Raw genomic sequence first — 20,390 nt, 5'->3', positions numbered from 1 at the left:
GTAAAGAATTCATTTACCAAAAGCGTTATTTGTAGGGAATGGTGGCCTCACTTTCTCCAGTAGGTGGCACTGTGTACCTTAGATTTGGAGAAGAAAAGGGACTACATTCCTATTTGAACTCTTGAGACTATTTCATTCTTTCTCAGTCTCTAGTTAAGAATTATCCCGGCCTGCTTCTAAACCTTTGACTTAACATGTGCCTTTTTGGTGAGGTGAGAGGTAAGGGACAAAGTGAGGGCTTTGGCATCAGACTTGATTGAATTTGGAAACTCTCTTCAGTGGCCGATTGTGGGGCGTCAGGGTGATGCGATGGGTTTTCGCATCAGTGATATGGGGCTAAGAATGTCTAACTTACGGGGTTGTTGTCAGCATGAAATAAGGAAACATGTAAAATGTCTAGCACACAGTCAACCTCCTTTGCTTGATATTTACCTTCTTTTTAGGGATAGTCTGTTTAATTCATTGCCACTAAGCCATAGCAAGAATATGTTTGGTATGATCTTTTTTCCTAACTGTTTACTTTTGATTCATGTCAGCAATTCTAAGATAAAGCGGATACTTACATTTATATGTCTCTATGTTTTTTGTAGAGAAAAGTCATTTTATAGAAATTTAAAATTACACTTTGTACTGTTTGCATAAGGATTTACAAATTTGGTTTGTTGGCCGATTCCTAAATCATGTATAATCTGAACAATCTACTTTATATATAATTTGGAGAGAAACATTGCACAATTTCTCTGCAGTGCCATTTAAAACAGCTTGGTCCACCTGCCAAATGGTCATTTAAATAGCTGTCCTCATCTTCACTCGCCCCTGGCTGCTCTGGAGTGGGTCTCCCCTGGCCATTTACCTTCTTCTCACACCCTGTAACCCTGCCCTCACAGCTCTTGTACTTTCCTCCTCTTACCTTTTCTTTCTGCCAGTCTATCCTGTCACCCTTCTGTTGTCCTGACTTTACATGAACAAGTTCAGTGGAAGGGTCCTTCCATAAGGGGATGGGGAGAAGAAGCTGAGATAACAAGAATAACACTCCCTTCTTCCCATGGTTAGAAGGTAGAATCATTCCCAGTGGGGAAACAGTATGTTGGAAGGCATTTAGAGGTTATATTCATGTGGTTAAGGATATGGAATATTAATTCTCAGTGATATTATATCTGCCACAGTATGACTTTTCATACTGTGAATTTTATAAGCACAACTATTAATGAATAAATATGGTTAATTAATGATTAATGGTCTGTCTTAGGCAGATCATAACCAGTTATAAATCTTTCAAAGTTGGGAACCAGTCTAGCTCCTTTTATTAGCTAGTGAGCTGCTTTGCTTAGATGGCTTTATTTTTGGTTTGTTTATCAGAACAAAGGTTGAGTAACAGTTATAAGAATGTGTTAATTAATCATAAATATTTGTGGTGATTGACAAGATAATATCAGCACTCTTTATATCTTGCTTCTTTTATAACTTTCAAAAAATAAATTTATGAAGAGAAAACAGAAATGGTATCCCGATAATTCCTGTTTGAGCATATACGTAGTAAAGAAATTCAAACAACACAGAAACATGCCAAGTAAAAAGTAAGTGCTCATTCCCCTCCTCCTATAGAACCACTGTTAACATTTGCTTGTATTCCTCCATAAAAATTCTTATGCTCATTCCAGAATATATGTTCAAAAAATTAAAAATATTAATGGGGAATATTCTTCAGGAAAAAGTCAGATATCTTTAAAGGCTGAATTTGCTTAGTGATGTTAGGTTTTACATGCTTATAGGTATAAAACTTTTGTCGTTGTTGAAATTGTACAGGAAAATAATTTTGTAATTTTGAGTCAGAAAATCTCCTGTCCCAAATTCATTTTCCCCACTGAAAACATTGTTATTATAAAACAATTGTTGATTGTGGAGATTTCTTAGTAGCTGTAGTCCAGTATTACAGCTGAATTGACTGAATCATACCACCATTCAGAAAGAGTTCTTAGACTATAGGTTTAAATACACTTGTTGGAAGAGAACATCTCCCAATTATATATTTTGAATTATACATATGCATTTATATTACATATTTAAGTTTATAAAATTAAAACAAATCTAAAGTAGAAAAAGAGGTACAACAGGTTTCTTTTATTTGATATACCACCAATAAACATTTGGCTAAAGAAAGATTTCTGATACTATTTCCTTCCTAAAAGCTCTGATACCTTAATATATATTGCTTCACTTTTCTTTTAGATAATTTGTATAATGTATTGAGTGCCATTAAAGCTGTAAAAAGCATAGAAATAAAACAAAGGTGAGCAATTTAATTGGCATAAGCAAGGGCAGAGTTGCTTTTCTAAGGCTGCCTTCTTGAGTCACTTTCATCTGCCTCAGGAGACACATACTGGGAAGGAGAAACTGGTGTCTGCTCAGGGTATTCCAATGTGAGGAATGATTCAATTAGACCATTTGGGAAAATGTATACATAAATATAATCTATATGACACTTGTTATTTTACAATGTGTTTATTTCAGGGCAGCAACACCTTATAGATTAGACAAAACAATAACAACTTTCCCGGTCTAGATGATGTCAGTTTATTCTGATAATGAGAATGCTGATAGTGTCAAGGCAACAGTTATTTTAAGGTTTGGACCTTGAAATGGTAAATGGATGTGTCTCCTTCATCTTTTAGAGGTTTGCCAATTCGATGAATGAAAAGTTACAACTAATTGTTGTTTTGATTTGTGTATTTGATTACTAGGGCTAGTGAACACATTCAGTATGTCAACTGGCTGCCGTAGTTGTTCTTTTGTGAGTCACCTGTTCATGTCTTTGGCCTGTTTTTCTACTGAGAGCTGTTTGTTGTTGTTTTTCTGTATTGATGTATGAGCTCTTTTTATACTTAGGAATTAGTTCTCTGTATCTTACGTCTGTTACAAATATTTTCCCAATTTTTTTTCTGTCCTTTAACCTATTTATTATATTTTAATTTTTACTGTATAAGCATTGAAACTTTTTGGTAGTCAAAACTATCAATTTTTTGCTTGATAGGTTTCTGACTTTCATTTAGGATGAATAAGGAGTTGGCTCAGTGAAAAGTGGGAGGCCTTAGATGGCATAGCAAGAGAGAACATTCCAAGCAGAGTAGTATATTCAAAATTAAGAACTTGATGCATTTAAGAAACTGAAAGAGGGCCAGAGGGACTGTTGCCTAAGAGGAAAAGGGTAGTAAAAATGAGGTCAGGATCACAGGCAGGGGCCCAGATCATGCCTTGTGGGCTGGATTCAAGACTCTGGATTTTATCCTATGGACAGTGGGAAGACATGAAGAGGTTTAAGCCTGGGAGTGATATGATTAGGCTTGCATTTTTAAAAACTCATTTTGGCTGTTGTGTAGAGAATAGTTTGGAGGTGAGCAAGAGTGGATGCAGAGATACAATTAAGAGAGAGATGAAGGCATGGATAAGGATAGTGGCAGAAGGGATGGAATAAAGTAGGCTGATTTGAGTGGTATTTCGAGATGATTTTATAAGATGTGGAAGACGTGGGAGAGGGATGAATAAAGAATAAGTCCTAGATTCTTGGCAAGGACAAATTCATGGATGGTAATGTCATAACTGAGATAAGAAATACATTTGAAAACGAAGATCTTGAGTTAGTTTTAGAGCACGTTGAGCCTGTGGGACACACATGTGGGGTTGTCAAGAGCAGGTGGAGTTTGGAGCTGAGAAATCAGACCTTATGAATAAAAACTGTGTCGTTGGCTCATAAATGGGATCTAAAGCCATTGCAGTAAATCAGAGCACCCAGGAAAGACTAAATAGAAGAAAGCTTAGAATAGAGCACAAGTTGGCAAACTATTGCCCTCAAATCAAATGACCCACTGGCAGTTTATGTAAATAAAGTTTTATTGGAACACAGTCACGCCCATTCATTTATATATTGTCTGTCTATGTCTGTTTTCATGCTGTAGTGGCAGAGTTGAGTAGTTATGACAGAGACTGAATGACCCTCAAAGCCAAAAATACTTACAGTTGGGCTCGTTACAGAAAATGTTTGCTGACCCCAGGTATAAGTCTTGAGGGGAGATAAAGGGATGGAAGGTCTTTTGCACAGTGTGGTTATTTAGGGGAGGAGAGAAGGCACAATAGCAGGGGAGGGGAAGAGTGCTTCCTGTATTGTCTCCTCGTTTCATTATCTAGCATCTGAAGATAGGCAATCGGTAGGATAATTGCTCCTTTCTTGCTAATAAGCTAAATCAATGCCCTGAGATGTTGAATTATGTTGAGTGGGTTCCACAGGAAATATAATATCACAGAAATCCCTTCTATTTGTTTATTATGTTTTTTAATTCTAAAACTTAAAAATGACCAAATGTCCCTGAATTCTGAAGTATGACTAGGTTGGAGAACCTCAGAAGTGGAAACCTCCAGGTAAATTGTGAACAGACAAATACGTCCCATTTAGATTAAGCAATTTTTTTAGATCCTAAGATAATAGTGAATTATAATAACTTCTGTGTGTAGAGGTTCAGGTAACTCAGAAAATGTTTTGTTTGCTGATTAAAATTAATAGTATTTTCTAGAATGAAGAAAGGTACATTGATAAAATTATTACTACTGTTCTTAAATTTTCTAAGTTGTGTAAGTTGTAGTTTCTCAGTCCATAATTTGAACCAAATCTTTTCTGAAATATCAAGTCTTTGGGGATGGGACTGTTAATATATTTTTCCTTGTCACATTTCCTTTTCCAAGCCTAAATTTCTTCTTTGATTTTTTTTCAGTCTTTCTGTGGCACAACTAGCCATAAGGCTGGGTGTGTATTAAGTAAATGATAGCAATATTAATATACTTGTTTGAGTTAACTAACCCTTTAGCCTGCATATATAACTTGAGTTAGTCATTTTTATGCTTTTAATGGAAATGCTAATGAGTTTCATGTTGATAGTGAATCAGATCTGCAAGATGACTGCAGTTAAGCATAATGGTTATAATTTGACCATTTTATAATTTTACTATTGGTGAAAAGCCCTAATACAGAGACTGTTAGTACAAGTTCAATTAAAATTCTTATAAGGATGTGAATTAGTTTGACATTAACATCATTTTCTTAGTGTAGGGATGCCCTTTGGTCTTATATTCTACATTTTCAAAGGATTCGCCTCAAACTCTGGAAGGAATTAGTGGTATAGAATAGATCCATCTTCAGAATGACCTGAAACATACTTCCCTTCTAGTGAAGCAGTGAAGACGTGTCATCTAGGAGCTCTAATTGGTAGCATTTATAATAAACTAGAATTAATAATGAGTATAAATTGGAAAAGTATTAATAAATAAAACCGTAAATTACTGATAGATTTTAAAAAATTCCTTTACCTTACTATTGCATGTAATTTTATTAATTTGTATTATTATTTAAGGCCCCCAAATTATCTTTCTTTGTTTTTAATTGTTCTTTTACTGACCATGACCAAAGGTAAAATCTGATAGCAACAAAGTCAGGCAGGGGGGACCTACAAGATGGCGGAGGAGTAAGATGTGGAGATCACCTTCCTCCCCACAAATACATCAAAAATACATCTACATGTGGAACTGCTCCTACAGAATACCTACTGAATGCTGGCAGAAGACCTCAGACTTCCCAAAAGATGCCTGAGGGCAACCTACATGTAGAGGCGGGGCCAAAACCAAAGTTGTACCCCAGGAGCTGTGTGAACAAAGAAGAGAAAGGGAAATTTCTCCGGGCAACCACAGGAGCAGCGGGTTAAATTCCCACAATCAACTTGATGTACCCTGCATCTGTGGAATGCCTGAATAGACAACAAATCATCCCAAAATTGAGGCAGTGGACTTTGGGAGCAACTGTAGACTTGGGGTTTGCTGTCTGCCACAAATTTGTTTCTGATTTTTATGTTTATCTTAGTATAGTTTTTAGCACTTGTTATCATTGGTGGATTTGTTTATTGGTTTGGTTGCTCTCTTTTTTTTCATTATTTTTTTTATTTTAATAATTATTTCTTTTTATTTATTATTTTATTTATTTTTATTTTTTTCTATCTTTTTTCTCCCTTTTCTTCTGTTTAAAAAGTATTTATTTATTTTTGGCTGCATTGGGTCTTCATTATTGAGTCTTCGTTGCTGCATGCAGGCCTTCTCTAGTTGTGGTGAGCAGGGGCTACTGTTCGTTGCAGTGCATGAGCTTCTCATTGTGGTGGCTTCTCTTTTGCAGAGCTTGGCCTCTAGGTGCATGGGCTTCAGTAGTTGTGGCACACGGGCTCAGTAGTTGCGGCACACGGGCTTAGTTACTCCACGGCATGTGGGATCTTCCCAGACCAGGGCTCAAACCTGTGTCCCCTGCACTGGCAGGTGGATTCTCAACCACTTCACCTCCAGGGAAGTCTCCTCCCTTTTCTTCTGAGCCATGTGGCTGACAGGGTCTTGGTGCTCCGGCCTGGTGTCAGGCCTGAGCCTCTGAGGTGGGAGAAGCAAGTTCAGGACATTGGACCACCAGAGACCTCCCAGGCCCACGTAATATCAATAGGCGAGAGCTCCCCCAGAGATCTCCGTCTCAACGCTAAGACCCAGCTCCACCCAACGGCCAGCAGACTCCAGCGCTGGATGCCCCACGCCAAACAACTAGCAAGACAGGAACACAACCCCACCCATTAGCAGAGAGGCTGCCTAAAATCATACTAAGTTCACAGACACCCCAAAACACACCACTGGATGCGGCCCTGCCCACCAGAAAGACAAGATCCAGCCCCACCCACCAGAACACAGGCACCAGTCCCCTCCACCAGGAAGCCTACACAAGCCACTGAACCTGCCTCACCCACTGGGGGCAGACACCGAAAACAATAGGAACTGTGAACCTGCAACCTGTGAAAAGGAGACCACAGACACAGTAAGTTAAACAAAATGAGAAGACAGAAATATGCAGCAGATGAAGGAGCAAGGTAAAAACCCACCAGACCAAACAAATGAAGAGGAAATAGGCAGTCTACCTGAAAAAGAATTCAGAGTAATGATAGTAAAGATGATCCAAAATCTTGGAAACAGAATGGAGAAGATACAGGAAACTTTTAACAAGGACCTAGAAGAACAAAAGAGCAAACAAACAATGATGAACAACAAAATAAACAAAATTAAATATTCTCTAGAAGTAATCAATAGCAGAATAACTGAGGCAGAAGAACGGATAAGTGACCTGGAAGATAAAATAGTGGAAATAACTACCACAGAGCAGAATAAAGAAAAAAGAATGAAAAGAATTGAGGACAGTCTCAGAGACTTCTGGGACAACATTAAGTGCATCAACATTCGAATTATAGGGATCCCAGAAGAATAAGAGAAAAAGAAAGGAACTGAGAAAATATTTGAAGAGATTATAGTTGAAAACTTCCCTAATATGAGAAAGGAAATATTCAATCAAGTCCAGGAAGCACAGAGAGTCCCATACAGGAAAAATCCACGGAGAAACATGCCAAGACATATATTAACCAAACTATCAAAAAATAAATACAAAGAAAAAATATTAAAAGCAGCAAAGGAAAAGCAACAAATAACATACAAGGGAATCCCCATAAGCTTGACAGCTGATCTTTCAGCAGAAACTCTGCAAGCCAGAAGGGAGTGGCAGGACATATTTAAAGTGATGAAAGGGAAAAACCTACAGTCAAGATTACTCTACCCAGCAAGGATCTCATTCAGATTCAACGGAGAAATTAAAACCTTTACAGACAAGCAAAAGCTAAGAGAATTCAGCACCACCAAACCAGCTTTACAACAAATGCTAAAGAAACTTCTCTAGGCAGGAAACACATGAGAAGGAAAGATCTACAAAAGCAAACCCAAAACAATTAAGAAAATGGTCATAGGGACATACATATCGATAATTACCTTAAATGTAAATGGATTAAATGCTCCAACTAAAAGACATAGGCTGGCTGAATGGATACAAAAACAAGACCCATATATATGCTGTCTACAAGAGACCCACTTCAGACCAAAGGACACATACAGACTGAAAGTGAGGGGATGGAAAAAGATATTCCATGCAAATAGAAATCAAAAGAAAGCTGGAGTAGCAATACTCATATCAGATACAATAGGCTTTAAAATAAAGACTGTTACAAGAGACAAAGAAAGACACTACATAATGATCAAGGGATGAATCCAAGAAGAAGATATAACAATTGTAAATATTTATGCACCCAACATAGGAGCACCTCAACACATAAGGCAAATGCTAACAGCCATAAAAGGGGAAACTCACAGTAACACAATAAAAGTAGGGGAGTTTAACACCCCACTTTCACCAATGGACAGATCATCCAAAATGAAAATAAATAAGGAAACACAAGCATTAAATGACACATTAAACAAGATGGACTTAATTGATATTTATTTATCGAAAAACAACAGAATACACTTTCTTCTCAAGTGCTCATGGAACATTCTCCAGGATAGATCATATCTTGGGTTACAAATCAAGCCTAGGTAAATTTAAGAAAATTGAAATCGTATCAAGTATATTTTCCGACCACAATGCTATAAGAGTAGATACCAATTACAGAAAAGAAACGTAAAAAATACAAACACATGGAGGCTAAACAATATGCTACTAAATAACCAAGAGATCACTGAAGAAATCAGAGGAAATCAGAAAATACCTAGAAACAAATGACAATGAGAACACAATGACCCAAACCTATGGGATGCAGCAAAAGCAGTTCTAAGAGAGAAGTTTATAGCAATATATTCCTACCTCAAGAAACAAGAAAAATCTCAAATAAACAACCTAACGTTACACCTAAAGGAATTAGAGAAAGGAGAACAAAAAAACCCCCAAAGTTAGCAGAAGGAAAGAAATCATAAAGATCAGAGCAGAAATAAATGAAAAAGGATGAAGGGAACAGTTTCAAAGATCAATAAAACTAAAAGCTGGTTCTTTGAGAAGATAAAAAAATTGATAAACCATTAGCCAGACTCATCAAGAAAAAAAGGGAGAAGACTCAGATCAACAGAATTAGAACTGTAAAAGGAGAAGTAACAACTGACACTGCAGAAATACAAAGGATCTTGAGAGATTACTACAAGCAACTATATGCTAATAAAGTGGACAACCTGGAAGAAATGGACAAATTCTTAGAAAAGCACAACCTTCTGAGGCTGAACCAGGAAGAACTAGAAAATATAAACAGACCAATCACAAACACTGAAATTGAAACTGTGATTAAAAATCTTCCAACAAACAAAAGCCCAGGAACAGATGGCTTCAGAGGCGAATTCTATCAAACATTTAGAGAAGCGCTGACACCTGTCCTTCTCAAACTCTTCCAAAATATAGCAGAGGGAGGAACACTCCCAAACTCATTCTACGAGGCCACCATCATGCTGATGCCAAATCCAGACAAAGATGTCACAAAAAAAGAAAACCACAGGCCAGTATCACTGATGAACACAGATGCAAAAATCCTCAACAAAATACTAGCAAACAGAATCCAACAGCACATTAAAAGGATCATACACCATGATCAAGTGGGGTTTATCCCAGGAATGCAAGGATTCTTCAATATACACAAATCAATCAATGTGATAAACCATATTAACAAATTGAAGGATAAAAACCATGTGATCATCTCAATAGATGCAGAAGAAACTTTCGACAAAACCTAACACCAATTTATGATAAAATCTCTCTGGAAAGTAGGCATAGAGGGAACCTACCTCAACATAATAGAGCCCATATATGACAAACCCACAGCTAATATCGTTCTCAATGGTGAAAAACTGAAACCATTTCCTCTAAGATCAGGAACAAGACAAGGTTACCCACTGTCACTGCTATTATTCAACACAGTTTTGGAAGTTTTAGCCACAGCAATCAGAGAAGAAAAAGAAATAAAAAGAATCTGAATCAGAAAAGAAGTAAAACTGTCACTGTTTGCAGATGACATGATACTATACATAGAGAATCCTAAAGATGCTACCAGAAAACTACTAGAGCTAATCAATGAATTTGGGAAAGTAGCAGGATACAAAATTAATGCACAGAAATCTCTTGCATTCCTATACACTGCTGATGCAAAATCTGAAAGAGAAATTAAGGAAACACTCCCATTTACCATTGCAACAGAAAGAATAAAACACCTAGGAATAAACCTTCCTAAGGAGACAAGAGATCTGTATGCAGAAAACTATAAGACACTGATGAAATAAATTAAAGGTGACACAAACAGACGGAGAGATATACCATGTTCTTGGATTGGAAGAATGAACATTGTGAAAATGACTCTACTACCCAAAGCAATCTACAGATTCAATGCAATCCCTATCAAACTACCAGTGGCATTTTTCACAGAACTAGAACAAAAAATTTCACAATTTGTATGGAAACACAAAGGACCCCAAATAGCCAAAGTGGTCTTGAGAACGAAAAACAGAGCTGGAGGAATCAGGCTCCCTGACTTCAGACTATACTACAAAGCTAAAGTAATCAACACAGTATGGTACTGGCACAAAAACAGAAATAGAGATCAATGCAACAGGATAGAAATCCCAGAGATAAACCCATGCACATATGGTCACCATATCTTTGATAAAGGAGGCAAAAATATACAATAGAGAAAAGACAGCCTCTTCAATAAGTGGTGCTGGGAAAACTGAACAGCTGCATGTCAAAGAATGAAATTAATACACTCCCTAACACCATTTACAAAAATAAACTCAGAATGGATTAGAGACCTAAATGTAAAGCCAGACACTATAAAACTCTTAGAGGGAAACATAGTCAGAACACTCTATGACATAAATCACAGCAAGATCCTTTTTGACCTACCTCCTAGAGAAATGGAAATAAAAACAAAAGTCAACAAATGGGACTTAATGAAACTTAAAAGCTTTTGCACAGCAAAGGAAACCATAAATAAGATGAAAAGACAACCCTCAGAATGGGAGAAAATATTTGCAAATGAAGCAACTGACAAAGGATTAATCTGCAAAACATATAAGCAGCTCATGCAGCTCAATATCACAAAAACAAACAACCCAATCCAAAAATGGGCAGAAGACCTAAATAGACATTTCTCCAAAGAAGATATACAGATTGCCAGCAAACACATGAAAGGATGCTCAGCATCACTAATCATTAGAGAAATGCAACTCAAAACTACAATGAGGTATCACCTCACACCAGTTAGAATGGGCATCATCAAAAAATCTACAAACAATAAATGCTGGAACGGGTGTGGAGAAAAGGGAACCCTCTTGTACTGTTGGTGGGAATGTAAATTGATACAGCCACTATGGAGAACAGTATGGAGGTTCCTTAAAAAATTGAAGACAGAACTACCATATGACCCAGCAATCCCACTACTGGGCATATACCCTGAGAAAACCATAATTCAAAACGAGTCATGTGCCACAGTGTTCATTGCAGCACTATTTACAATAGCCAGGACATGGAAGCAACTGAAGTGTCTATCGACAGATGAATGGATAAAGAAGATGTGGCACATATATACAATGGAATATTACTCAGCCATAAAAAGAAACGAAATTGAGTTATTTGTAGTGAGGTGGATGGACCTAGAGTCTGTCATACAGAGTGAAGTAAGTCAGAAAGAGAAAAATACTGTATGCTAACACATATATATGGAATCTAAAAAAAAAAAAAAAAAAAAGGTTCTGATGAACCTAGGGGCAGGACAGGAATAAAGACACAGACGTAGAGAATGGACTTGAGGACACGGGGAGGGGGATGGGTAAGCTGGGAGGAAGTGAGAGAGTAGCATTGACATATATATACTACCAAATGTAAAATAGCTAGTGGGAAGCAGCTGCATTGCACAGGGAGATCAGCTCGGTGCTGTGTTACCAGCTAGATGGGTGGGATAGGTAGGGTGGGAGGGAGAGGATATGGCGATATATGTATACATATAGCTGATTCACTTTGTTATACTGCAGAAACTAACACAATATTGTAAAGCAATTATATTCGAATAAAGATGTTAAAAATAAAAGTCAGGCAGAATTGTACATATTAGCCCTTTATTCAGGCTGAGTCACACACACTTCTTTGTATTACATTGGCCTTTTGTGTAGCATAGTATACATAATATTGACTCTGGATGTTATATATAGAATATTCAGTGTGTAAGACTGAATAGCAGAAAAAGACTGTGTAGAGAGTTAGCAGTATAATTACAAAACTTATCTGTACTTTGTAAATAGATAGTATATAAAAAGTCTTTTATCAACAGAATGTCCATTTGCTTTAACAGAAAAAAAAAGACAGTTTAATGACATTACCTTCATGTGTTATATTAGAAATGAATGTAAATAGTGGTTATACCAGCCAGCACGTCTTTGGTTGAAAGTGAAAGAAATTCTGACCCAAACTGCCTTAAGGTAGAAGATAATTTATTTGCTCACATAGTTGAAATGTCCAGAATTACACCTGGCTATGTACACACAGCTGGATATAGGGCTCAAAGACTGTTCTTGCTCTCTCTTTTGTTCTGTGTTCTGTTAAGTTGGTTTCAGTATCAGGTACCACATGATAGCAAGATGGCAGTAGCTCTAGCCCCTGCATCCTTTCTTGTTTCTGTCCAGTAGGAGAAAGTGGGAGATTCCTTTTCAGACATCTAAAAATGTTTCATTTTCTCTCATGGGCTCTGATGGCCTGTGTGGATGTTCCTAAACTAATCACTGTGCCTGGGAGAGGAGGCTGTAATGTGTTGATTGGCTTGGGCCTGGCTCAGCTCCTGCAGTTGAGAATGGGAAACGGGAGAGAGGGTGGTACCCAGCTACATACACTGAGAATGGCAAGACTGAATCCTGGTTAGGTGAAGAAGATGGATAGGGGGTCAATATGAACTAAATTGTCTGCACATCCAAGGCTTGGAATAAATCAGAAGGGATTTGACAGAAACCTAGCACTGGACCTGTGAGCTGTAACCTATGTTCCTTAAAAAAAATTGAATACAGTAAAGCCATTTTCTGCCAGATTTTATGATTTAGGAAACTCAGTGGAAGGTTTATTTATCAAGCATTTGACATTTTCCTGAAATATTTCTCCATGATGATTTTTCCAATATTAGCCTACTTAATAAAGTTGAAAAGATTTAAAGTTTTTCTTCCACTCTACAAAAGGAGGGTTTGTGGCATAGTAAAAGTCGGGGTAAGCTCTAAAGCTCTCATTGTGCCTTTGCCATTTCAAGAGAGATATGAAAATTTGCTTACCAAGCTGTGTACAACGTACTTCTTTGCATATTTTCTTTGCTTGACTTGTTTCCGTATATTTCCTATAGGGCATGTATATTCTTTGACATAGCTGAGCACCTTACACAAGCAAACACTAAAATTTTTTGATTATTATTATATAATATACGGGAATAACCATCTTACCAGAATTTTTAAAACATAGTTAAGGTTAATTTTGATTGCTGACAGGGACATTGTCAGTGAGTCAGTCATATATTTAGTGAATGTCCGCCTTTGTCTGGGCACTGAAGATACAGTGAGTGTATAGTCCAGTGGGAAAGAGAGATGCTAAGAAAAAACCTAGCAACAATAACGATAAGGAGCATGAAGTTCTCTGAGGAAGAGGGCACAGCACAGTGGTTAGGCACGTGGACCCTGCAGCCAGGCTCCTTGTGATCAAATTCCGCTTTCACCACTGTTACGTGACTTTGGTCATGCTGCTTAACTTCCGTCTCTTCATTCCTCATTTAAAAAATAAGGGTGATAATAATACCCATGTCATGGAGTTTTGATGAGGATTAAGTGAATTAGTATGAGCAAAAGGCTTAGGACAGTGCCTGGCACAGAGTAAGGGCTCTCTGAGTGGTGCCTCCTATGATTAACCTGTGTGCTCAGAATTCTGTGGAAACGTAACAAAGGATTCTTGAGCTTGTCAAAGTTGGCTGGTCGGAGAAGCTTCTCTGAGGAAATAGTGTTTAAACTGCTACCTTATGAACAAGTAAGAGTTAGGAGGTGAGAAGTGGGAAGCAGAGGGAGGGGATGTGGAGAGAGCAGGGCATATTTGAGGAAGATCTGAATGGCCTTTGCATGCATGTGTGCTGTAAGGATTAAGAGTCAGTGCTTATCTAGAAACTAAAACTCTGAGAACAGAGTTTTAGAGTAACTTCCTCCAGGTAGAATCTGGAATGCATGCTTGTGTAATAACGTACTAGTCCAGTGATCCTGAAACCTGGCCCACCATCAGAGTCATTGGGAAGCTTGAAAAAACAACAGAATTCTAGCCTTCATCTTAGCCCTACTGAATCAGATACCTCTAAGAAGTGTATGTATGTATGTATGTATTTATTTATTTTTGGCTGCATTGGGTCTTCCTCGCTGTGCACGGGCTTTCTTTAGTTGCAGCGAGCAGGGGCTACTCTTTGTTGTGGTGCGCGGGCTTCTCATTGCGGTGGCTTCTCTTGTTGCGGAGCACGGGCTTGAGGTGCATGGGCTTCAGTAGTTGTGGCTCGCAGACTCACTAGTCGTGGCACACGGGCTTAGTTGTTCCACAGCATGTGGGATCTTCCTGGACCAGGGCTCGAACCCGTGTCCCCTGCATTGGCAGGCGGATTCTTAACCACTGCGCCACCAGGGAAGCCCCAGAAGTATATTTTTTAATCACCCCAGCTGAGTCTAGTGATCAGCCTAATTTGGAAAGCACTGTACTAGTCTATGGTGTCACTCTGTTTAAGATGCCTAAATAAATAGCTTATTTCTGTTGATGTAATGGAAATTGCATGTTTGCTTTAATAGAAATATACTCATCTCTTTAAAAAAAAAACTGACAGAATGGTTTCAGTGCTGAATTCAGAGAGGAAGTGGTTTCCTTGGATTGAGAACTCTTTAGTTTTTTTCCTCAGTTTTGTCGGTTATAGTTTGAGTTATATTATGGTCTTTATCAATTAATTCTCTTACTTTGTCTTCTTGCTTACAGACAAGAGCTTGCTCTAAAACATAGTATAATCTTTGCGTAAAAATAGTTTCAACTGCAGAATTCATGGTTGAGAAACCCAGTATTGTAAAATGTTTGTCTTCACAAATATTACAAATGGTAGAAGCTTGTATGATAGGCAGTCAAGACGTAGTTTTATGTCGAATCCTGTGGCACACGTATAGCTAATTATGTCTTTCAACTGCTTATAACAGTTTATATTTTAAGATAGTATATGCGAATATAGCATTTGAGTTTTTCCAGGAATCTGGTCACCTTCAAAGTTGTATGGTATTTGCAAATCTAGACCTAAATATATCATTAGCTAAGTTAAGACAGACCAAAAGGGAGGAGTATATAGAGATTTAGATCTTCCTTGGCAGAGTTCTCTCAGGACATTGGTTTTGTTTAGTTCATGAAAGTTGTATTAGTACAGAATTCATATTTCTAAATTACGTGAGATGAAAGGGAAGAATATTTGAGCTCTTTACATAAAGAGGATTAATATGAAGTAAACTTTTTTTTGAACCATGAAAACTAAATTACTGCTATTACAGACTCCATGTAATTGCATAAATCATAGCCATGCCTGAATATGTGGAGTCCAGTAGTTAAAAAAAAAATCATTCTACTCTAAGAAAAAAGTCATATTACATCTGATAGGCATCTGGCATTTCAAATAAATTATTTGGGCCCAATCTGCATCCTTTTTCTACTCATTTCACTTCACAGTTTCAGATTCACTGTTTACACTTGTTCTCCTTACCCAATTTCTTAACGCTGCAACTTGAATTAGACATAGTAGTAGCCAGTACATCCTATACCATATTATGCACTTAAATTCACTGGTTCTGCAGCCAGTGGCAAGTCTGCAACGGATAAGAGAAGCTGGTAATTCAGGTGGTTCTATGGCACTATCAAGGGCCCTGATAAATGTCTGGCTGACAATGAAAGGCCAGTTGTCTGGAAAATGCAATTTAAAAAATATATAAATATAGATGTCGTGGGGGCTAAAAGAGTTGAATGAGTCCTGGTACCAGTGGGCCAGGAGGTCCCTCTCCTACCTGGAAAACAAAGTGATGAGGAGGAAGTGATGAATGTGTGCAGCAGAAGTGGAATTCTCAGCTCCTTCAGAGCAGTTCTCACTTTTTTGTGCCCTTTAAATTAACTGCAGGAAGGGACAGCCTAAGCCATGGTGTTTTTAAACAGCATTGCTTGAATACGATGGTGAAGAACCAAAATATTGTCCCAGAGTAATTTGAAATACACATATATAATGTATATTATATACATAATATAACAATACAATATATAATACACATACAGAACAGTGCATAATCTTAAGCATGTGATGAATTTTCACAATGAACACCTCTGTGTACCAGCACCCAGATCAAGAAACAGAGCATCGCAGAGGCCCCCCTCACATCCTTCAGTCATTACCCGACCCCCACTCGAGGGTGACTACTGAACTGCCTTGTAATAGCATAGATTAATGTTACCTGTTTTTATGTTTTCTTGTCTAGTTTCTTTTGCTCAACATTATGTTTTGTGAGATTCATCCATATTGTTGCTGGAATTACTAGTTGTTTCTTAATCTCCTAGTCCACGTTTATTGTAATATTTTGGTACTTTAAAGCATTCACATACACCCATAAAATGTAATTATGAGGAATGTAATTATTAGGATGAACACAAGCTCATTGGACTTTAAACAAAGCTTAGTCATGGTTTATAGCAGACTTTATGATTTCAGACCTGGTATTACATATAAATTTTTGAAAGCTAGTATACATCATTTAGGCATTTCCTATGTTTTAGTGGAAGCCTTGTGCCAAATCGAATCTTTTTCTCTGGGGCTAGGCTTTATAGAGTTTGAAGCTTCAGGTGAATCCCATTCACAGCTTCCATGATGATAAGGGCTCGCCTTTGCCTACAGGTGATAGAACTTGAGCAATCTTAGGTCTTTGTAGAATTTATTGAAAAGCAACCCCAGAAGGGGAAGGGATGCTTAAATGACCCCCGGACACATTCTCTGTCTCTAACCTGGACTTTTCTCTGCTTGTTGACTTGACTCTGCAGGCCAGCTTTCTCCATACAGTGAAACACATGGCCACCAGCAGCTTCTCAATTTTATAAGCTGTAAATTCTACTGTGAGAGAGGGACTGACATTATTTTTTCAGTTATACTTCAGAAAAATCCCAAGTAGATACTTTTGACCTGTCAGCTGTGGCAGGGGCAGAAAATGAGATAGTATGACTGGCCTTGCTTAGACCTGTCCTTGGCCAGTCGATTGTGTTGAGCCGTAGGTCTTTCTGGAATCACATGGTGAAAAGAGGGTGCTGTTCCTGGAAGGGTGTTGCTGGGCAGACCAAACTCTGGACATCCACACCACCCTGCTGTAAACTCTGAAGGTTAGGGAAAGTCATGAAAGATCATCTTATCAAAGCTACTTAGACTTCTGAAAGAAATTCTACTGACTGGTGGCTAGACCACAGACAGTGATGATTATTAGGACCCCTGAAATGTTGGGAGCTCTAGTCTATACCGATTCTGAACCATTTCCGTTTGGTACTTTCAAACTCATCATTCGGTCTCATCCCCACTATCCTTAGCTAGATTCAAAAACGTTAGTCACTCTCTTCTATCAGAGTGGTTTTCAACCTTTTGTAAAATAGGAGGATGATGCTTTTTAAATAAAAAAAATTTTAATCTCACACACAAACAATAGTACATATTTATGAATACATAAAAATGTTGTAGAAGTATCACCAAAACACAAACTACAGGGAGGCACACCGAATTCAGCATTGTGGTAGCCTCGGGCAAGGAGGATGGGGAATGGGGTTGGAAATACAGTAGAGGTTTCAACACTGTCTGTTGTGTTTTGTTACTTTTACTTCTAAAATAATTGTGGGGCAAATATGACAGAATGTTATCTGTGTGTGTCTATTAAAATTTCCCCCAATTTATAAAATAATTAACGTATAAATTAAAAGAATAATTCCTCAAGGTTTCGCCAACATTGATCACGTGGCACTTCTCCTCCGACAACGTTAGGGGGCACCATTGTGTAGTTATAGTTGACACAGGCTAGGAAGCCAGACAGCCTGGGTTCCGATTCTAGGCCCTTATTCCATTGTTTCCTCTCCGCTGACTTACTTCAGCTCCATGTGCTTCAGTTTCCTCATTTGTAAATTACTACAAAAATTACTTTTTATTTTATCAAAATTTTTACCTCACTTGTTGTGATGTTTTTAAAGTTAATATATTCATCTCTTGGTATCTGTTGGGGATTGGCTCCAGGACCCTCCCAGGATATCAAAATCCCTAGATGCTCAAGTCCCTTATATAAATTGTTGTCATATTTGCATATAATCTATGCATATCCTCCTGTATACTTTAAATCATCCCCAAATTATTTAAAATACCTAATACAATGTAAATACTGTGTAAATAGTTGCCAGCACAGCAAATTCAAGTTTTGCTTTTTGGAACTTTCTGGAATTTTTTTTTCCTGAATATTTTTGGCCCATGGTTGGTTGAATTCACAGATTTGGAACCCACGAATACGGAGGACTGACTGTACATGTAAAATGCTGACCAGCATTTGGCATATAGTAAGCACTCAATAAATATTAGTTATTATTTATTCATGTTATTAATAGGGACAGGAATGACTTCTAATCATGGTTATGTTTTGTTATTTTATTTTTAAAACTTTATTTCATTTCAACTTTATAAGGCGGATTTGTTTTCGTTGTTTTTTTTTTGAAGTATAGTTGAGGTACAATGTTATATAAGTTCCAAGTGTACAATATAGTGATTCACGATTTTTAAAGGTTATACACCATTTATAATTATTATAAAATATTGGCTATATTCCCTGTGTTGTACAATATATCCTTGTAGCTTATTTTATGCCTAATAGCTTGTACCTCTTAATCCCCTACCCCTATATTGCCCCTCTGCCCTTCTCTCACCCCACTGGTAACCACTAATTTGTCCTTCACGTCTGTGGGTCTGTATAAGACAGATATTTTATCATAGGTGAGGAAAGTAAGAATCCAGGATGTTAAGTAACTTGACTAAATGTCAACAGCTACCAAATGATTGAGCTGGATTTGAACCAAGCTCTGGAGCTCCAAAGCCCCCATTCTTAACCTCTACATTTCACTACCACCAACAATTTAATTCTTATCTTTCTTAAACAACTTGCAAAGAAATCAGAAAAAAATGGTCTAAAACTCTTGAACTTAGGTAAATGACGTATGATTTAGAATTGGGATGATAGGAAGTTGTATGTAGGTAACTAAAGGAAATTTTTTAAATTTAGCATTTTTTTAAAAAAATTTATTTATTTATTTATTTATTTATTTTTGGCTACGTTGGGTCTTTGTTGCTGCGTGCAGGCTCTCTCTAGTTGCGGAGAGCAGGAGCCACTCCTCGCCGCAGTGTGCGGGCTTTTCACTGCGGTGGCCTCTCTTGTTGCGGAGCACGGGCTCTAGGCGCGCAGGATTCAGCAGTTGTGGCTCATGGGCTCTCTTAGAGCACAGGCTCAGTAGTTGTGGTGCACGAGCTCAGTTGCTTCGTGGCATGTGGGATCCTCCCAGACCAGGGCTCGAACCCGTGTCCCCTGCATTGGCAGGCGGATTCCCAACCACTGCACCACCAGGGAAGTCCTAAAATTTAGCATTTTTATATACCACATATTAGCGTATCTACTATATGCTAGAGACCATGCTAACGATTTACAGAAACTTTATTACACTAAATTCTTATACCATCATGCATGTAGTCATTCTGTTTCTTTTTTAGAAATGAGGAATCAGTCTCAGAGATATTACATAACTTGTGCAGGGTCACACAACTACTAAATGGAATCAAGACTATGCCTGCCATCACATTGTTTTTCTTTTTTTCATTAAGCTGAACTAGCTTTCTCACATGATCAGTTATTGTTTGTAATTTAATTTTGATGTAGATATACATATATTCAGGGGTTTTCATCTGGTCATTTTGTTATTTCCTCATAGTTTACAAAACTGAAGGCAAACAGCATGTAAAACATTTGATCAGGGTTGACTTCGTGCAGCTATGTGATATAAATCATTTTTGTAGTAATTCAGAGTATTACCTGTAGTAATCAGCGTAATTCAGAGTATAATAATTCAGAGTATAATCATTTTTGTAGTAATTCAGAGTATAATGACAAATTTTCTCAACTTGTTTTTTCCAAGGTGAAAAATATACCTTCGGATGGCCCTTTAAAATGTAATAAATGTAAAAGCTAAGATTTGAAAATTATCCATTTCAACTTGGTAGATTTTGCACACATTTAACAGTAAAACTATTACCATTTTGTTTCTTATAGAATATGCTGGTATAGGGTGCTGACTTTATTTACAAGAAACAAAGATTTTCAGGGCCTTTTCCTATCCTGAAGAAAAATGC

General features: G+C 37.6%; 1 protein-coding gene and 1 long non-coding RNA gene across 11 annotated transcripts in view; both read left to right on the top strand.

The window, feature by feature from the left end:
* PEX7 (peroxisomal biogenesis factor 7) overlaps window positions 1-20,390 on the top strand; it is a 91,412-nt gene that overhangs the window by 12,544 nt on the left and 58,478 nt on the right. The window lies entirely within an intron of this gene.
* Window positions 7-19,277, top strand: LOC309667027. Its single transcript, XR_014267489.1, has 2 exons — window positions 7-1,577; window positions 5,456-19,277. It is a non-coding gene; the product is annotated as an uncharacterized lncRNA (long non-coding RNA).

The sequence above is a fragment of the Balaenoptera physalus genome, assembly GCF_965194825.1.
Source record: "Balaenoptera physalus genome assembly, chromosome: 9".
Taxonomy (NCBI): Eukaryota; Metazoa; Chordata; class Mammalia; order Artiodactyla; family Balaenopteridae; genus Balaenoptera; species Balaenoptera physalus.
The sequence above is the reverse complement of the archived record's forward strand: the minus strand, read 5'-3'. Positions and strand labels throughout refer to the sequence as shown.